The 20,591-nt window shown below is 48.1% G+C and overlaps 1 long non-coding RNA gene across 2 annotated transcripts in view; it reads left to right on the top strand.

Annotated features, from left to right (window-relative positions):
* The window catches only part of LOC140600162 (uncharacterized), a 181,648-nt gene that overhangs the window by 88,054 nt on the left and 73,003 nt on the right, over window positions 1–20,591 (top strand). For both annotated transcript variants that reach the window (XR_012003349.1, XR_012003350.1), the window contains 2 exons: window positions 377–535; window positions 1,117–1,229. This is a non-coding gene — a long non-coding RNA (uncharacterized lncRNA). The remainder of the gene's footprint in view (window positions 1–376; window positions 536–1,116; window positions 1,230–20,591) is intronic.

The raw sequence follows: 20,591 nt of genomic DNA, 5'->3' as shown, positions 1-20,591 counted from the left end.
AGCCCCTGCTTTGTGTTTGCTAATAATGCCTCATTGGCCAAGGCAAGAAGATGGTCAACACCACATTCAAAGGATGGAGAAACAGAGTCCACCTTTCGATGCGATGAGGTGCAAAATATTGTGGCTTTTTATCTTTTATTTATTTATTTTTTTTTGTAATCTGCCACAAAAGATAATGATAAAATCTACCCCTGGGGGTTGTTGTGAGGCTCATTTGAGATAACACATAGACGTAAGGTTCTTGGCCTGGTCCTGGCACGTAGTAGGCCTTCCACGAATGCAAGTTTCCTTTCCTGCTTCATCTCCTTCGTGATTAAGAACACGTCTTTATGAAAGACACAATGGATCTGTTGACTCTAATTCCATTCTCTTTCAGAACACATGGAAATTGAAGCCATGTGGGGCTTAACAAGAGATCAAATAGTGCCTTAAACGTCCCAGGGCAGCAGCCGTGTCCCTAGAGTCTGGGCGGCCCCTGTGATGGGGGCCTGCCCCGCCTGGTGCTCTGGGCCTCTCTCCTCCCAGACTGCTGCAGGTCGGTCTTTTTTTCATTACAAATTGCTCATAAGCACACACATCCCCAGATGCCCGCATAAAAGCTGGTATTAAAGTTGTGTAATGGTGGTGTGAGCCTTGTTATGATTAGGGCAGCAGTAAGCTGTTCCCCAGAGCTTGGGGCTCCAGTGGGAAAGGCCCCGGTAAGCTGCGCACACCCCCCAGTACAGTCTGACCCTTCCCCCACCCCCTTCTCCACCCCTACCCCTACCCCTACCCCCAGGAAGGCTGGAGCGGGGAAGATACTGGGCTGTGCAATCTGATGGTGAACCAACTATCAAGGGAATAAGAATCTGTGGCAACAGACACCCAAACAAGAGAAATCCAAAGGACAGAAAAGCAGCATTTGAGATTTGCAGAGGACTCTGCTGATAAGTGCTTTCTGAGGCAGGTACCACAGTACTTGGCACCTGTCAGAAGACCATGCCCTGCATCTGGATGGCACTTCCCAGGGACCAACCTTCTTATTCTCACAGCCTGATAAGCCTTGCAGGCAGCTTAGTCCCATTTTATGGTTGTGGACACTGAGGCTTTAGAACCGTGTTATTATTCATTTTCCAGGAGTGCTCTTCCCTCTGCATTTGGAGGCCCCTCCTGCTCCTTGATCTTGATCCCAGATGACAACACTGAGGACGCGTGAATTAATGACCTCTGGAATAAGCCATCGTTAACAAGTACGAGTGTGTGTTGTGTGTGTGATCATACATAGGATAATAAATCATTCTTAGCCTCTTGCCATGATAGCATCTAGAGTCCTTACAATGACTGATGCAAATCTCATGATGAGAAGCTATAAAAACCTGAATCTGGAGCTAAAAGAAGTTTCAAACTAGGAAACAGGCCACTACTTCTAAGGAAACTGGTCAGAACCAGAATGGAAGAGAAGTCAAGCGATCATGGCCAGTATTTGGAGGGCTATGATAATGATGATTATAATACTCAACATTTATTAGCCCTTTTCTGTATTCCAGAAACTGGGCTAAAGGTTTACATGGATTGTTCCCGTTCGTTATCTCCAGCACTGCCTCCCACAGTATAGTGTTCCCACATAGGTGGCTTTTCCCTCCTGGCACCTGGTTGCTCATCCTTCCGCACACCCTTGCTGGAGGCAGGTCCATGTGATGAGTTTTGACCAACTGTTGGTGAATGGAAGTGATGTGTGTCATTTCTGGGCCAATGCATTGAAGAGTCTCTGCGAGGCCCTCCAGAGCTCTGTTCTGTACCTGGAAGCATGTGGTGGACAGGGATGACACATGCTTGAAGATGACTGGATTATTGAGCTTCCACGTGAGGGAAAAATGCCTCAGGAGGTCACTGGATCTGTAGCCAGCTTTGCTCCAATAAGAAATCAGTGTTTGTTGTTTTAATCTACTGAAATGTGGGGGCTATTTGTTACTGCAGCCGAATCTAGCATGTTCTGCCCTGGGCACACAAGTCATAATGAGAATAGCAGGCTTTGAACCCAGATATGGCTCCAGAGCACAAGCTCTTAACTGCTGTGATGGGATTCCAAAAGCAAAAGTCATGAGCGGTCGGAAGTGATGAATTTCCAAACAGGAGGTGACCTGATGATCACAATTTAGGGGCTTAGATGTGGAGGGAGACGAAGGACATGGCGGTGGCCAGTCAGGTCACTTGAGGTTCGAGCTTCTCCAACATCTGTCTCATGAAGGGGCAGCCTCGTTGCCCGCCCTGCCTGGCATCACCATCACTTTTTTTGTGTGTCTCTGGAGAACAGCTGCTTCACCTTGGGAGTGCAGAGGGCAGGATGGGAAGGGACAGCTGGTGTGGCTGTGGGGACGATGCTGCCAAGGAGGGGCCAGCAAAATTCTCCGTCTCCCTCCCAGATCCCCCCAGCCTGTGGCCCTGACAGCTTCCTCAGCACTGACTTTCCCCCAGCGGGCCCCTCCTCCGGGGCCCCACCTTAAAATGAATGCCACGTGCCCAGAGATGGGGGTTGCCATTCTAATGGGTTTTTTACTGTCTAGTTCAGACAGATGGCTGTGGCATCAGTTTATAGCCGTTTGCAAAACTTGCCTGGACATAAGATTATCTGGGGCCATAGAACAGACCCTGTCTCCCACCACCCCCCTCAGATTCTGATGTCGTGGATTTTCTGTGGGGCCTGGGGCTCCACATGTTTAACAAGCTCTCCAGAGGACTTCTTTCTGGCAAGATTTGGAAACGGTGACTCATGCAGTGCCCGGGTAGTCCGACTGAGCTGTCTGGAGAGTGAGGCTATGGGTCCTGCGCAGGTTCTTCGGCGTCCTGCGTAGAGAATGAAGCTCTTGCCCTGAACTCCCCTTCAGCCAGAGAAACCCTTTTGTCTGTTTCATTTCTTTACTTTAAACAGAGTAAGTTTTACTTAAACTTTAAAAAAAGAATTGTCCAGTCCTTCAAGATGAAAACCCCTGGTTTACTACATTCTTCGGGATTCCCTTGGAGAACCCAAGTGAGAAATTGCTCTGGAGTCTCCCTTCTAGGAACATCCATGATTCTTCTGACAAATGGTTTGCTTTTTTACCTTGGTGACCTTGTCAGTCTTGTAACTGACAGTATCATCCCCTTTGCTCTGGCATCCGGGAAGCACAGAGCCAAATTGGCAGTTCCCCTTAGCAAAGATTTTATGTAACAGCTAGGATTCGTCTTATTTTTCTACCCTCATTTTCCAGTCATTTGTATCTCATGTGCATTCCTACATATATTTTCCACGAATTTTATTTGGAATGAGGTGGGACGGATGTAAATAAAGGTAATTCTGGGGTAATAATTTTACAGAATCATTGACTCAGAGTTTCAGCTCGTGGGAACTACAGGAGCTCAGAGAGAGGACAGTGCACCCTCCTCAAGAGACCCTGAGGCACAGAGAAGGGAAGTGATGCTCTAGAGTCAGGGGACAGAGAGGCAGGTTAGAGGGAAGCCAGGCATCCTGAGGCTGGGCAAATTCTGGTACTGAACACTGCCCGGTGGGTGGGGGTGTGTGGGTGTGGGGCCCCCTCCAGCCTGGCATACTTTCGTGTTGCCCAGAAACGACTCTCTTAGCACCTGAGACATTTGTCAGTATAGGGAGTTACTTCCTTTGGGTCTTGAGAACTCTTAAGTGTTCAGGGTCTCAATGAAAGCACAGATTTCCCTGGGAAGGAAGCAAGCCTCAGGTGTCTCAGCCAGCTCCAGGGGAGTTTCAGGGTGGGATGGAGCACAAAATTCCTGGGAAAATGGGTGGGCCGGGCTGTCCCAATGCCTGAGGGGTCAAGCCAACAGTGGGGTGTATGTGCTTGAGGTAAAGGAAGCAAAAACCGTGGCTCTTCCCTAAGGGTTGGGGCCTCCATGCGCCTTCCTGAGGCTCGGACTGTGATATGGGACAGAGAGTAGAAAGCCCATGTGGCAGCTCTGTCAAAGGCCAACTGGGCCAGAGTGCCCAGGGACTTCTGTGTGCCCTTGCAAATATTGAGCCCCTGTCCCTTGTGGAGGCAGAGAGCGCCAGAGTGCTCCGTGTGAGGCTGTGTGGAGGACCCTGAGAGCGAGAGGGGCAGGGAACATTCCTGGACAGAACTCAGCAGCCCTGAAACCTCCTCCACGGATGGTTCAGGTTTGGGTCCTTCTCTTACCTCTTGGCACAAAGATCCCGTGGCGGCAGGGAGCCTTGTGCCGTTGTGTCCCTCCAAGGGTCCCAGCCCTGCCCTGGACTTTCATGAGACACACGTGCGTGTGGATGTGCCTGAGTGTGAGTGTGAGGCCTGGCGGGCACGCAGAGGCCCGCTGACGTCTATTACATGGGGAAACATCTGTTTTCTGCAGAACATCCAGTGTCAGATGTTTTACTACAAGGAAGCCCTTTTAAAAAATAAAACGAAAATGGGACATGGAAATCGAGGTAACCACATTTTAAATGTTCATGGAAGATAAAGGTTTGACCACAAGTGTTTCATCAAATGGAAGATACTAGAAAAAAGTTTAGGGATGCCCTTTGGCTGTCCTCACCTGTGTGGTGAGACCTCGCAGAGTCTCACCTCATACGGCCCGGGGGCCTGCGGGCAGCTGGAAGGTTTAGCAGTGTGTTCTGGATGCTGGTGCGCAGCAAGCAGCCCCACCATCGGGCCGGGCCGGCCCTGACCACTGGGAGGGAGGGACTTGCTCAGATGAGAAGCCCAGACTCCAGCGTGATGGGCAGATGGCACCAGGGTGTACAGCAGCACAAGGCTCGCGGCCACCTCTGGTGGGTGGGCCTCTGACTGGTTCCCAAGCTGTGGGCTGGCTTTGGGGTGGGGGGCAAGAGGGGGGCAGGAGGGCCTGGCCTACTTGCCCCTTTGTTCCAGCGCAGAAAGGCCCCTTCATGTCCTCCCTGTGAAAACAGAAGGAGCCAGGGGCTGAGCCTCGTGCAGAAGGTGCTCTAGCCTCTCAGAAGACAACCTTTTTGCCCATTTCAAGGCTTCTTCCTCCCAAGGACTAATGCATCCTGGTATTTTGGCACATTTTCTCAGAGGAAAGCTTTTCCCATGTTACAGATGGGAAAATTGTCGGGGGGCAGGAGGGTGTCCTAAACCTCCTGACACAGTTCTGAGGTGGCCTGGCATGCCAGCAGAGGGAAGGGCTGAATCATCCTGCTGGGGTTCAGAGAGGAAGGTGGGGACTTGTGATGAGCTCCCCCACCCCCAGGGTGGCGCCCCTTCTCTTCTCTCTGCAGTCTTGAGCCACTCACTAGTCTTTGGATCTGGAGTAACTTTTCCATTTTAGGGCAATCCCTCATCTCCCCAGCCCATCGCAGGGACTTATCTCTCTGCCCATCAGCCGCCCGTGTCCCCCGAAGCACATAAAGTGTAGGATGGAGTGAGAGATCAAGTTGAATTATGTGACCTGCAGTTTATGGCGGGGGCCCTCCAGACATCCGATCCAGTGTCTGAGCTCAGTTACCTCGGCTCTGGCCGCTGGCTGGTCAGACTTGGTGCAGAGGGGGCGGTTCTTGAGAGTGAGGATGCTGGGGAGGAGGGGAAGGTGCAAGGACTGTGAGCTCCACGCAGCAACTGGTCCTGGGCATGCTTTGGGTCTCCGTGGCCTCGTTCCTGATCATCCCTGAGCCATTCCAGGGGGTGGCTGGAAGAAGGCAGTGAGATGGAGCCTCTGGGGGCTGCTTTGGCACGCCCACAAACTGGGTTTTGGGACAAGAGGTTATCCCTGTTCCCCCCCGCCCCCAGCCCTGACCCAAGCCATGGTCATCTTGCTGAGTTAGCAGGAATTAAAACGTTAAAGGGTTTTCAGGTAGGGCAGTGAAACCAAAGGTACTTCTAGACTCACAAACCTCTCATGCTATCAAATATGCTGGAGGGTTCTGCTCGGCCCCCGGCTCAGTCTTTTTCAGAGCTACCATGGGCCAGCTGCTCAGCAAAGAGTTGCCCACAGAGCAACGTACTGTTTTCTTCGGCACAAGGACATAGGTACATCTGCAAAACACTGAGGTGTGCCACTCTGGCCAGGATCCTTCCCAAAGTTTCTTGTGGCCCAACACTCTGATTCTGGGGGCCCCAACGTATATTAGGCCAACATGAAAGGCATGAGGATCTCTGAAAGCTTCAGCAACCAGGTGTTAGAACTAACTGACCACTTAGAGCCAGGCCCAAGCTAGGGTCTCAAGAGATATTTGTTGGATGAGTAACTTTGAATAGGAATCAAGAGACCCAGATCCTCATTCTGGTTCCGTCTTTTGCTAAGTGTCTTTAAATAAGAGGGCCAGCTGTCCTGGACAACTCCAAGGGCTGCTTTGAAGAGCAAATAAGAGAGTGTGATGTGAAAGTGTGTTATGTCCTGCATCTTCAAGTAGGCACGTATGTAACCTTTTGTTCTCAGAGGCTCACCCTGATAGGCAAATGTGACCCCTGTTCACACAAAGGCATCCAACCCTTCTCGGACTGGTTTCTATTCCAGCCACTGTAGACTCTTTGGCTGAGAGTTGTATGTGTGCATGTGTGCGTTGGGGTGTGAAGTTTGTGATGTGTATGAGTATGAGATGTGTGTATACATGTGTGTTTGGGTGTGTGTGCATGCACCTGTAATGTGGGTGTGTGAGGTATGTGTGGTGGGTGCCAGGTGTGGTGTGTGTAGGCCCATGTGGTGTGTGGGTGGTGTGGGTGGGGATGAGATGGAGTCTCGTTCAAGGAGAGCCCTTTATCTTCAAGATCTTGGTTTCTCTCAACATTTGTCTCTTTTTTTGTTTTTAAAGATTTTATTTATTTACGTATTTATTTATTTATTTTCGAGAAAGAGAGCAGGAGAGCACAAGTAGGGGGAGCTGCAGGCAGAGGAAGAGGGAGAAGCAGACTCCCTGCTGAGCGGGGAGCCTGAGGCAGGACTTGATCCCAGGACCCCGGGATCATGACCTGAGCCAAAGGCAGACCCTTTACAAACTGGGCCACCCAGGTGCCCCTCAACATTTGTCTTTCTTACCCAAAGACCTTAGGTCTTTAGCACAGGCCTAGACAGCCACATCTGTCTCCATACCACTCTGCATCTAGCCAGCTGGAATTGGTTTCAGTTCTTCAGAAAGGTGGAGCTTCTCTTCTTTGGATCCAGCCTTGTCCTTGTTGGTAATAACAAAATAATGATAGCTCATATTGTTCTAGAACTTTCCACATAGAAGCCATTTCTCAATAATAAAATTGCTGCCAACATCATAGTCATTTTGCTAAGTCCCTTTACGTGCCATAAACAAATGACTAAGAAAAAAAAGTGGCACTGATGAGGAAGGGTTAAAGTTTATAATATGTAAAGAGCTCTTACAGATCAATAAAAAGTGTGTCCCAAAAGGAAAGTGGACAAAGAACAAGAATTAACCATTTGTAAAATCAATCTCATTACTCCTCCCACGGGCCAATCCCCATTTTTAGGATGAGGAAACTGAGGCCCAGAGAGGTTAAGTAACTGAATTTATACAGCTGGTGATCCCAGGCAAGAATATGAATCCTCAGGGGTTTAAAACCCAGACAGGGTTATTATCATTCTCATTTCATAGATGAGAAAATTGAAGTTCTGTCTACAGTTGAACCCACACTACTGAAAGGTGTGACACCTGCTTAGTCTGCTTGCTCACAGACTGAAGAAGTGGTGGGCACAGGAATCTGAGAACTGGAATTGGGGTTTGAGGAAGGTGGGTGCTGACGGTGCTTGGGCAGACTGAAGTTTAAATTGGTCAAATGTAAGTCCTGCCTCTCCCATGGTCACCCAGCTGGTGAGTGGCTGAGGCAGGCCTCCAACCCAAGGCCTCTGAACATAGAGCACATGCCCTCCTCTGTGCCTGGTAAGGGCCCTTCCCTGGCCTCAGCCTCCTGCGCACTGGGGCGCCCTGGCAGGAGCGCTGAGGACCCAGTGAAGGGGAAGCTTGATTTTTGCAGCCTACTGATTTGTGGTGGGGACCTGATCTGGGGAGATCTCTGATTCTTTGACTCAGAAATTAGCATGTAAGTGCAGAGATGTAATAGCTAACCGGAGACAAGGTCTCTAACAAACCCAGTAAGGTTTAAGTGTGTCTATTTGTAAACCCAGTAAGGTTTAAGTGTGTCTATTTGTAATCTGAAATGACTTGGCTGGGAGGCTGGGGCTGCAGGGCCCTTCTTTCTTAAATATGTTTGCTACTGGCTGCTGAGGGAGCCTTCCTGTCTGTGTTATTAATATGATATAGGCCTTTGGTTTCCAGTATCATCTCTCTGGAATTTCTGTTTCAGACCCTGTGCAAATGAACATAATCCCCTGGCAGGAAAGGCGTTTCAGAGTCCTGGCATCAGGCTTGGAGGCTCTGGGCTTCACGTGAGGAACGTGAGGAACGCAGGATGCTGTCACTCTGGGGCTTGGCTCAGTCAGCACCTCCCCCGCCTACCCCCCACCGTGAGGATCTGATTGAAATCTGGACCAGCAGGGAGGAAGCTTTGGGTGCTCTTGCTGGAAGGGAGGAGGCTGGCTCATGAGGGCTGTCATCCAGTGACTCTCCCAAGAAAGAGGATGCAGAACAAGTTTCTAAATATCTCAGGACAACTAGGAAGGGTTGGGGTGGGTCACTTTCAAGTTCTTGAGCAGCAGAACAAATCTTTACTCCTTAAATAAGACTGTACTGTACTTCCCATATTTTCCCAAATCATTCTACATATAGAACAGAATTATTGTTGGACATAAGGAAAGAGGACAAGGCTACTTACAGCCAGAGGAAGGGTCCGAGGGCTCTGGCTGTCCCAGTGGCTGAGTCCACCTATAACCCATCAGGGCTGAGGTAGGGAGACATAAAATGCTCTCCCCAAAGACTGTCAGGCTGCCATTTATTTATTTTACATTTTCTCCCAAATAATATTTAGCAGCTGCCCTGTGTTAGGTAGGCATCTTGTTCGGTGCTGGGGATATGGGGATGGGCAACAGCAGGTACATATTGTCTCTGACCACATGGAACTGACAGTGAAACTGAGGGAGACAGACATATAAGTGGTTCTGTCACCAACTAGCTAAGTGACCCTGAGCAAGTCACTTGACCTCTCTGAGCTTCACTTCCTTCATCTGTCAAATGAGAATAAAAAGTGTGTACTTTATGGGATTGTCGTGAGGACAGAAGGTCACGTTTATTAAACAGCCTCACCCAGTGATTGGCTGGCAGGAAGCACTTAATACATGGGGAGGTGTTTGATATGCAGTAAAAAGCTGGTGCAAGCTTCTTAGATTGTTATTCCCCATCTCTTCCTCTGCATCACCTGATGATGTTTTCATATGGTTTCCCCAAAAGAGACCTTAAACAGTTGCATAGAACTGCTTGGGTCAGGGGTCGGGGGAAAGAAATAGTGACAGAAGTGGGGTGGAAGCGCCTGCTGAATGTACTGATTGTCCTTTCCTGTTCTAGAACATTCTAGTGAAAGTAGACAAGGCTGTTGGCATCTGAAGACTACCGGTCCGAGATCTCCAAACTAGTGTAGGCTTAGAGTGTAGGGAAGTCTATATTTATCCCAAGCTTTCCAGGTGGCTTGGATGCAGAGCTGGTTGGAGGAACACTGTGTGGTTGACAGTTTGGGGGATGGCTTTCCTGTCTCCATCCTACAGCCACGGATCACCAGGGTGCAGAGCCACAAATCTTTTGCCAGCCATGTGGCAGGTACTAACTGATCACAGCTAATTGGATAATGGGTGGGACTCTGGCTTAAACCTGGACAATTAGAATTCCTTGCCAAAAACCTGGAATGAGGATTAAGAAATGGTGTTGTTGGCTAGACTTTTGGATAAAGGAGAAATAATAAATTTAGGACCAGCGGGGAGGCTTTTTTCCACCGTGTGGACTGAGTTAGCAGAGAGACGAGAATGGAGTCATTGGTAGAGGAAGAAAGAGTAAGCCCCGGGTGATCAATGGCTTTCCCTTTCCTGATTCATTCCCTTTCTTAGGCTCGGCCGCTCTTGCCCTCAGGTTCTGTGCGACTATACTTGTATATTTAAGTGAGCGTGAGTTGCTTTCCGTTCCTTGCAACCAGAACACTTCCCATTAATAAAAGAAGGGGAACCTATTTTATTTACCATGAAGGAACAACAGGGTTTGGAGGGTGAAGTGACTGAAACCGGGGCTCGAATTTATGTAGTTAAGTTCAGGGTATTAAATCCATATCATCGCACTTTACAACTACGTTTTAGCAGAATAGTCTAAACCTTGGACTTGACGCTTTTATGATCTGCTTCTTATACCTGAGAAATTGAGTGTCCTCTCAACCACTGGCCTGCATCCTGCACCAGTGATGATGACGGTCATTTACATTTGCACAATGCCATACAGTTTACAAAGCCCAGGCCCCATTTATAGGACACTATGAACACAAATGTTTGATTTATTTATTCTATGCATCTGCGTTGAGCTATGTGCTATTTTTTTTTAAAGATTTTATTTATCTATTTGAGAGAGAGAGAGAGAGATTGCACCAGCAAAGTGATCATGTGAGGACACAGCCTTAACGGAACGTCTCCAAGTGACCAGCTTACATGGCAGCGGCCCAGCTTTGATTCCTATTCTCACTAATGCGACTTCCTAATCCATAAAATGGAGTTGATAACACTGCTGGTATGTAAGTCAGCATTCTTCAGAGAAACAGAATAAGTCGTGCTTTAGGGAGTTGGCTCATGTGATGGCACAGGTTCAAATCTAACATCTGGAGAGTAGGCCTACAGGCTGGAGACCTCAGGAAGAGATGCAGTCGAAGCCCAAAGAAGGTCTGCCAGCAGAATTCCTTCTTGCTCACGGGAGGTTGCTCTTTGTTCTGTTAAGCCTTTCAACTGATTGGACAAGCCCCACCTGCATTATGGAGGGTAATCTGCTTTACTCAAAGTCCACTAATTTAAACGTCAATCTCATCCAAAAGACACCTGCACAGAAACGTCCAGAATAATGTTTGATCCAATATCTGGGCACTATGGCCCAGTAAAGTTGACACAAAAAATTAACGATCATAGGGATCCCTGGGTGGCTCAGCAGTTTAGCGCCTGCCTTTGGCCCAGGGCGTGATCCTGGAGTCCTGGGATCGAGTCCTGCATCGGGCTCCCTGCATGGAGCCTGCTTCTCCCTCTGCCTGTGTCTCTGCCTCTCTCTCTCAGATGAATAAATAAATAAAATATTTTAAAAAATTAATGATCATAGCTTGTCTCATGGGACAGGCCTGGAGATTTCATTAGTCAGGAAATGTAAGAAGGGTCTTGCAAATGGTATACTGCTCTATCTGCTGAGAGAGGGGCGAGCTCTGAGAGTCCCCACCCGCCCCTTCCCACAAGCGAGAATGCCCCGGCACACAGAGGGTTAAGGAGCCCTGCCCCCACTGGCTCTTCCACCTGCTGTCTGAACTGTCACTACCCCCTCCCGACCCTCAGGTGAGGAGGGACAGGAGAGGGGCCTGGAGTTGCCTGACACCGGATACTTCCTTCCTGCCTGGATTAGAGTCATATTGTCAATATCATGTCAGTGTTTACCAAATTAACAAATGGACTTCAAGTTAAACACTGGGCGATTTGTGAGATGGATTTTTTAAAAATGTGACCCGGCTCAGGAGATCACTCACAGGTGATGGGCTGTTTGCCTCTTTTGGACTCCTGGCCTTTAACATCATGTCACTTTAAATTGCTTTTCATGGAAAACTGCCTCCCTGCCATTCCTCAGCCTGCACACAGAGCCTCCGGGCAGGCATTTCTGTGCACAGCTGGAGACTCGCCTTGCTGTGGGGCAAACTTCTTTCTTCTGGGCCCAACAGAGACAAATCTCCGCTGGTCAGTGGCTCCAGAATGGAAAATAAAGTGTGTTGAAACACTTCACTCCCCACCAGGAATTTCTACCCACGGAGTGGGGCCAAGCGGGGCAGAGCAGGGCTTCTAGGCAGTCTTGACAGACTGCTAATGAGTGACAGAGAAAGCAGAGGTCTCTCTGAGAGGTGGGGATGACACCAGCATCTGGTCTGGGTGTTCCTTCGGCATCTGGATGCTGGTGGCGTGTCCACAGCAAGACTCCCTGCGAAATGACTGCATCTCCTGGTAGCAGAGAGCCTGCCCCTGTGGGTCAAGCCTGCGCTGCTCCAGGGAGGGATGTGCTGACTTAAGTGCCTCGCAATGATGGGGGACACCTTGACCCCAAGGAGACAGGCTGCTAGGAGCAGTGGGCCTTTGCGGAGACAAAGTGATGAATGTCTTTTGTATGTTTTCTTCCCTAGCCTCGTTTTGTAGCCTATTAATTTTTTAAATGCTATTTATTTTGGAAAGACGTGAAAAGAAAAGAAAGAAGCGGGTTTCAGCACCTTCACCATGTGCCATGCTGCAGTTGTTTCTGTAAGGCAGCAAAGCAGCCGTTTGAAAAGTGAAAGACTTAGGTCAATTATTTTTCTTTCCTTGGCTTACTGGACAGCAAAGCTGGTTTAACTGAATTGACCAGTTGTTTGATGAATCAATCAATCAGCAAATATTTGTTCTGTGAGGCCTGTGAGCAAGGCACTCACTGTTTGATTAAATTGTTTGATGAAACAGAACAAATAGACCTGTCTTCTAGGCCCCTCGTAGACAGTCGAGCTGTGTGCAGCTAATTACTCGACCACCTCTAATTACAGATACACGCTCAAACTGAGCTCTTTTCCTTGAACCAAAAGTTAATCCTGGAAATCTGGTAATGCAATTACTATGCTTGTTTCAACAAGCAAGAGAGAGGCGGAGGGAAAGCAAGAGAGGGAGGGAGAATATGAATATGCCCCATTTATGCAGCCCTACAATGAGGGGGAATTACAAAAAGACTTTTATAGACAAGGGAAAACCAAGGTCTGTAATTGACGATGATTTGGTGTCCAAGACTTGGCTTTGAAGAGGAGCCGGAACCAACTTTCCTAAGTGGCATTTAATGCACTCCCGTGGGTTTAGCTTTTTCATTAGCTTAGTTTTTAATCGATGTCACAACTCAACGTCAGGAATAGATTTCCAGAAGGAGGAAAGAATGAAAACACTTCGGAAACACACAAAACAACCAAAAAAAACTCTAAACCACAACAGTGAAAAAAACATGTCTTTTCTTCTAAACATCATTTTAGCATGAGGCAAACTGATCTGTCAGATATGCTTGTCATATCCACATATTTTATAATCCAATATGTTCAGGCAAGAATTTTGGCACCACCTGCCAACAGCAATCCTGAACTTTTCTTGACACTTTGAAGAGCACGTAATATGTTGAGGGGGTTGGATTTGGGGGAGGCCTTAACCCTTTCCTTCAGCATCTAAGGGTCCTTCAGAATAGGACCACCTAAGAACAGCCCCAGAGGAGGGCCTGCCATGGGGCTAGGTGATCATCAGCCTTGAGCTCTGACAGTGGCTACTGCTACAGCCCCAGCGGTGGCCTCTCCTCACTGTGAGTCAGCAGGAGTTTTAAACCTGACCTTCTCTCAGAGATGACCTCACTTGGAATAGCATTGATTGCAATGCAATTCATGGAATCACAGAGTTGCACAGGACTGTTTTGATGATCAAACCCAGTGGTTCTGTTCTCAGCCTTGGGTGCACATTGAAATCACCTGGAATGCTTAAAAAAAGACAAAAACTGATGTCCAATCCCACCCAACACTATTCAGGCAGAAGTCCTGGGTTAGGCCCTGGCTATTGAGACTTTTGCTAAGTTCCCAGGTGACTCTAATGTGATGCTAGGGAGAACCACAGGCCAACTTCCCATTTTATAGATAAGGAAACTGAGGACCCAAGATGGAGGTGACTGCCAGTGTCAGGACCAGGCCTTATATCCAAGCACCAGCTAACTTGGTTCGCTAGGTGATTGTTGAACTCTAACAGAGTGTTTAGTCCTGCCCCTGGACACAGTGGGGTTATAAGAGGAGCCTTGCCCCTGCCCTGAAGGATCATATAGCCTCAGCAGGGTGGCAGAGATAACAGGCAAGGCAGTCAAATGGACACTGTAGGGCAATGTTGAGAGAAGAGTGGAGTGTTGTAATGTCAGATGCTAAGTGCAGACTAACATGTCCTGGAAGAGATACCCACCAGCCTGGGCAGGGTAGAGGGAAGCATCATTGGAATCAGGAACCCACAGGCAAGGCTTAGCATGAGGAGATGTGGCCCATGAAGGGAGGAGAGGGTACTAGCCAGGGGGAAGGGCTTAAGTGACCACTTAGAGGCTGGAATGAGTGATGCATGAGTCATGCACTTTGGTGGCCTTTGCTGGAAAGAGACTAGGACTTGAGAGAAGCACGTGGGGCACAAGGAGGGATTTGGGGAGAAAGGCTGTGGGCCAGTGGGGGAGATCCACACACAGAAGTGAAAGAATGACTGTTGCCCCACACGGAGGGATGTCACTGAAGGATAAAACTAAAGAGTAGAAGGGACACAATATGAAGGTATCTTTGGTGAGAAACCCTGTTCTTACTGGTTGGTGCCCAAGTCATACCAATAGTCAGATATCTCCCTTGCACATCCTTGACCCCATGGTACCAGACCCTGTGGGAGCATAACACTGAGCAGTTTACTTTGGCAAGTCCTGGGCTGCTGCAGAGAAGAAGCAGTGGAAACCCAGTAACTGTCCACGGGGTTGGGTGTGGTGGGCACTCAGAGATGGGTGGATGAAGGGAGGCTTCAAGTCAATGCTAAGAAAAGCTCCATGTTCTCAGACATTCAGCCCGTGGCCTCTGCTGCCGCCCATAGCAGTCGATGGACCACGAGATTTGTGGGATATCTCCTCTCTTGCCCACATCTTCTCACTGAGGCTCCTCACCCCTTATCTTGTCTTCCCCTGGATTCTTGCATGGTTGTCTGCTTCCTCCCTTGTTTCAGTGGGTCAGACCTGCCTTTACTGCAGTTTGTGTAAGAGCAGACCCAGAGGGCAGCATCTTGGGGCCAGCATCTTGGGCCAAGAAGTGTCTTTTAGCTGGGAAAGAAGGATAGGGTTTTGGTACCAGATTTCCTTCCTTTGGAGCCATTTTGCTCAGAGCCCCTTAGGACCCCACAGGAAGACAGGCATTCTTCTTGGGCCCACTCTCCAACTATCCTGCCTCCTTTCACATCACACGGTTGTCACTTGATTATTGTCTCCTCCACTTTGCTTTCTCAGTGGGAGCAGCTACTGTGAAGCCACTCCTCTTCTACAGAAGTCGGCTCTACCATAGCACTTGTGTATGCTCTGGAAAGCCCCTGGGACCTCTGTCCTCTGAGCCCCAACAGGAATCCCTCCCAAATTCCATTTTGCAAAACTTGGTTTTAATAGTGAAGCCTGCTCCAAATTCTCGCCTACCCAAAAGTGGAGGAGAACAAACTAAGGATGACATGGCCATCTTGGATTTGTCTTCATAAGGAAGGATTTCTTTTTCTTTGCTCGTGCTCCTTTTATGCTTTAGCCCTGGAAGTGCATAGCTGCGAGACACCTTTGAGATCGCTTGATCTAACACTTGCTTCTGTAGTCAGTGTAGATGAATGGCTTAAAAAAAGGGGGGGGGGGCTGTTGTCATAATAACTGAATTTATTTATTTATTTATTTATTTATTTATTTATTTATTTATTTATTTTTTAATAACTGAATTTAAATCTTGATCCCACCGCATTGAAGTTTCCTGACTTTGGGCACAGGACTTAACCTCCTTGAGCGGCTGTAATAATGGTCCTTGTTTCATTGGGTGGTACTACATTTAAAGAAGATGATCCAGATGACGTGCCTAGGATAGAGCCTGCCATATAAGTATTATTTTATTATTACTGCTATAAATGAAGAATTTGAGTCATGGACATATTTCATAGACTTGCTGAAAACTAGATACCGGGAACCATTTTGTACCTTTTCACATTAGTTAAGTGAACTTTTGGCCAAAGCGTCCCTAATGTCAGAAAAGAGGAGAAACATAAATCCAAGGACTCTCGGGGCTTAGCTCCATTCCATAAGAGTTAAATGTCTTGGATTTCTATGTTGTCTGAAACAATGCATGCAAATTCTGCATTTTATTTCTTAATGTATCTGTGTTTGTTCCAGTATAGAAATTGTAGTTTCCCCTTCAACTCTTTCTCTCTGTAAGATCAACTCTCCTAAAAGTGATACTTATTCCTAGGATGAGGAACATGTCTAAGAGCGTGTAGCTCCAGTTTAGGGGACACGAAGTTAGTCACGGAGCATCTTAAACCACAGTGACTGCTCCATGAAGGATGGGACTGGAGATCTCGGGTGGGAGCAAGAGGGAGGAAGTCGCACAGAAGCAGCGCCTCCTCCCTGGGAAGGGGCGAGGCCAGCCATGTGAGATGATAACTTCATCCCTGAAAGCTGGCAGCTTTTTGTTCTTGGCAGACCCAGAGGCCCCTCTGTGGGACTCTCCGGGCTCCAGACTGGGGGATCTGGTCCCGCCATGCCCCAGGGAGGCCGCAGTCTGAAAGATGTAGCGTGCCTTGCTGCCTCGAGGCAGATTGTGTGCTGAAACGGAGGCGAGACAGACTGTCAGCGTGGAAACCATGTGGTGACAGCTTCCTTCACCCTCCAGACCTGTCAGCTCAGGGGGGAACTGACAGGCCCCAACTAATAAGGTAAACAAAGGCTTTAGAGCATGGGGGAGGAATGCTGGAATTCCTTCTTGAATGTTTCCCTATTCATAACATGTCACAGAGTTAACGCCTGGCCCAGTGGAGGTAGCACTTCCTGGTTTTTAAGATCTCCCAAGCCCGGTGAGGGAGAGGCCCGAAGCGCAGAGGCTGAAGCAGCTCTGTCGTAGCTGGCTTGACATCGGGCTGCTTCTTTAGGAAGCCCATGGCTCCCACGGCTATGCGTTTGAGGGTAAACCCAGACACTAGGCTGGTGGTCAAGGCCTGGTCATGGCTGTGGCCCAGCTTTATCTCCCTCTGCTCCAGTGCTCCCAGCACTCACCTTTCTCATCCTCAAAGTACAGCTCTGGTCCTCTTTGTCCACCGGGACAGCTTCCAGGAAAAGCCACCTCAGCTTTACCTTCTCAGAGGTCTAGCTAGTGTGCACACAGCCAGTGTGCACTCTCTCTTTTGACTTTTGACCCACTTTTTTGGATCAAATCCCGTCCTACCTTGGATGTTTCTGTGTCCTGGGCCTCTTTCCTATCCACCACCCACACTCCCGCTTGCAAGGCGGACCCCTTTTGCAGCGCTAGAATGGCAGTAATACAGTATTTCTGTGCCATTACTTACAAAGACAAATGGCCTGTTAGCCTTTTAGGATGTAATTTAAAAGCCATTTGTCTAGTGGTAATAACTGGAAATGGACTTCCGCTATAGGCCAGTATGACTTCCTCCAGGAGCAAGAGATCTGCTAATGGTGACCAGTTGTCCACGGCTGTTTTCAGACTTACCCACTCTCCACTGGAAGGCTCAGAGAGCAGGGAAATGGCATTTTTAGGGGCCCGTGAGCTCACAGAGGGCTTTGAGGAAAGGCAGGCGCCTTTCTCTGGAACCATACAGCTGCTATTGTTTGTCTTATGTACTGAGAGGATCGGGAATAAAAATGGGTTCAGAGGGATGAGGATCATGATGTTTTTAACAACCAAATCTCACCAATCAGAACTCTTGAACTCTGGAAAGGTTGGGCTCCCTCTTTGCCCTCTCTTTAAGAATCTGCAGGCAAATTTGAGTTATCTGGCTTGGGTGTACCTCAGAAGTGACATTTCTCAGACAACTGTGGCTTTTTCCTGTAGACAGCGAAGCTTTTATTTTAACCATTCAGGATAGACAGTTTTCAAGAATATATTACCTGTGCTGCTTCAATAGAATTGTTGCAGAGACATTAAGTGTTCATTGATGATGCAGGGCCATTATTTTGAATGTCAGTTTTAAAGACTTTGTCTTCTCTTTGCTATTCTTTTGTTCATTATATGCTATTTTACAATTCCATCACCTCATCTATCTTGGTATTTAATATACATTTACTTCTTATTCAGTGAGAAAAAAATGATGGAAAAATCCCAAATGGTAAAATAAATGATGATGTGTTCGCTGAATGGGTTCTCTGTGACCTTTGAAAAGGATGTAGAAGACCACTGATACAGACATTGGAATATTGGAATGAAGTCTGTGTTATTATGTCATTAAGTGTAGCAGTGGGCTGCTAACCAGTACGTGCATTAGGATGGCCCCTATGTCTAGGGAATCCTGGTGAGCTCGGACTTCAGACTGTCCAGATCTATAAATGAGGACACCAAGCTGCTTAGCCTCAGATGGAAATGCAGTTCAAGGATTCCAGGCAAAGGAAGCAACATTTACCCATTACCTACCATGTGCGAGACACTATTTTAGGAGCTTTCGAATATTGTCTTTATTAATCCTGACAACCACTTTCTAAGGTTATCTTGCTCATGCTTGAAGAAGCTAAAATTAAGAAGTTGTGGAGTGGGCTCAGGTTCACATAAATGAAAAGCAGTGGAGGTAGGAGTGGAATATAAATATAACAGACTCCAAAACCCTTGTTCTTTTTACTATATGTTACCAGTTATCTGTTGCCTCGGTAACACTGTATGATACATAATTAACAACCAAAAAACCTAAATGGTTTACAACAATAAGTGCATACTGCTCACCCCTCTGGGGCCTACGGGAAGTCGGCCAGGTACTTCTGCTGTTTCCGCACATATCTGGTGGTTGACTGGCCTTTGGTTGATCTAGGCTGGTCTCGTCTGGGGCACCTGGGTGACTCAGTTCTGCTCCATGTGCCTTTCTTCCTTCAGCAGGCTAGCCTGGGCATGTTCTTGTGCCAGTGGCATGGTGGAAGAGAGCAAGAGGAATCACGCGGCCCCTTGCAGCCAGGCTGGGAACTGGCACACAGTCATTGCTTTTGGCTGAACTAAGGTGCATGACCAAACTCAGAGTCAAGGAAGGGGAAATCTATTCCTCCCCTTTTATGGAAGGAACTGCACAATTATGTGGCAAAGGGAGAGTGGCAAAACTGGGGCCATTAAAGCAATTAGCCACGTAGAACAAGCTGCCTTTGAACACCAAGCAGGTATTCTAAGAGCTTCATCTGGGCACTCCACCTAGGCTTTTTGAGATTGTGATAAAGTATGTGTGGAGTAGGGACAGGAAATTTGGGGTGTGGGTGGGGGAAAGAAACATATATGTTTAACCAAAATATTGTCATTTCGTAGTATGTTAGTGACCATAATGAGGGAAAAATTGTTCCATCCTTACGTTCTATTATTCTAGGCTATTTTGTAACATGGGGGTACACCCTAGGACTATTAAGGAAGGAGAGCATTTTTATTGTTGTTGTTGTTGTGTGTTATTTCCATCCCTACATTCAGTGGACCCAGATTTATGACCCCGAAAGAAAACAGATAGAGGAACTGTTTCCATAGCACTTCCTTGACTGTCAGCGGGTAATGTGTTACTGCTGTGTTTCTTGCTGCCAGGCTCTGCCTCTCAGATGCCACATGTGGGCGAGGGGCTGGAGGACATCTGTCTTGTGAAGCGTACAATGCATGAGCTTTGTGAAAGCTGCCCCTGAGACACTCTTTCCACTTCCCAGTGGGCATCACGGTAGTTCTGTGTGCTTCTGAGTCTCTGAGTCCGAGTCTTTCCTTCAGGTAACCCCTATCGTATAAATCAAATTGCAGGTGGAAGAGTAGCTCAATTAAAAGAGCAATTGTCACCTGCTTTAGGAACGTGTACAATCAACCGTGCGAATTCTCTCTGTTGTCTATTTGGTAAGTGGGACCACGAAATTTCTCCTTGTCAGTCTTTATTAACTTCCTTCAAGACCCTGTTAGTATGTAAAATATCAAAGCAATATTAAAAAAGAAAGAAATCTGGAACTCAGACTTTTCACTTGTGGGGGGCTATTGATGTTTCTACCAGGGGTTTCAATGCTGGTGCTGATTCACCCTCCACTGAGTGATGGCCCAGGATCGCTGCCTCAGACCCTGCCTCCTGCTGCTTCTGGCTCACCTTGCCTGCTCACCCAGGAGCCCTATTTGGCCGGAACTGAAAGAAGGTGACCCGGCTTCAGTTCCCTCTGCTTGCCACCTGGGCAGCCGGAGGACTGGACCTCGGGCCTGGTCCTGCCCTGACTCCCCACTTTGGGACCTTCTTCAGATTTCTGACGTGGGCCCTGCCGTCTGACAAGTCCCAGCCTCCCAGCCTGCTAGGAGTCATGGCAGAGAGTAGGCTGGGGGCCTGTAAGAAACTACCTGACAACAGACTTACTTTCCTCCAGAGGCTGATCCAGACTGAGCATAGCTGCTGTGGCAGGACCACAGGTGACCCGTCGTCCCCTCTTGCGGTGGTCTCCGAGCCGCATCCGGGCTCAGCGCTTATTGTTCTGGGATTCACACCCCCTGCATGTGTGACGGTGTGTGAACTCGCGCTCTTTGGAACTTTGTGTTCATTTACATAACACATTTCTCAGGTGCAAATACGTTATGCATGAGTCTGTGTTGTTAATCATTTGAAATTTAATTTGAACACAATTGTTGCCTCCTCTTCAGTTTGCCCTCGCCCTCCCACTCGAGCTCATGCAACACTTTGGAAGGATTCCAGTCTCTTCCTGGCACTGTGGGCTTCCTGACTTCCTACTTTACGGAGCGGAG

Source organism: Canis lupus, chromosome 11 (assembly GCF_048164855.1).
Source record: "Canis lupus baileyi chromosome 11, mCanLup2.hap1, whole genome shotgun sequence".
Taxonomy (NCBI): domain Eukaryota; kingdom Metazoa; phylum Chordata; class Mammalia; order Carnivora; family Canidae; genus Canis; species Canis lupus.
This window is presented reverse-complemented; position numbering and strand designations above follow the sequence as displayed.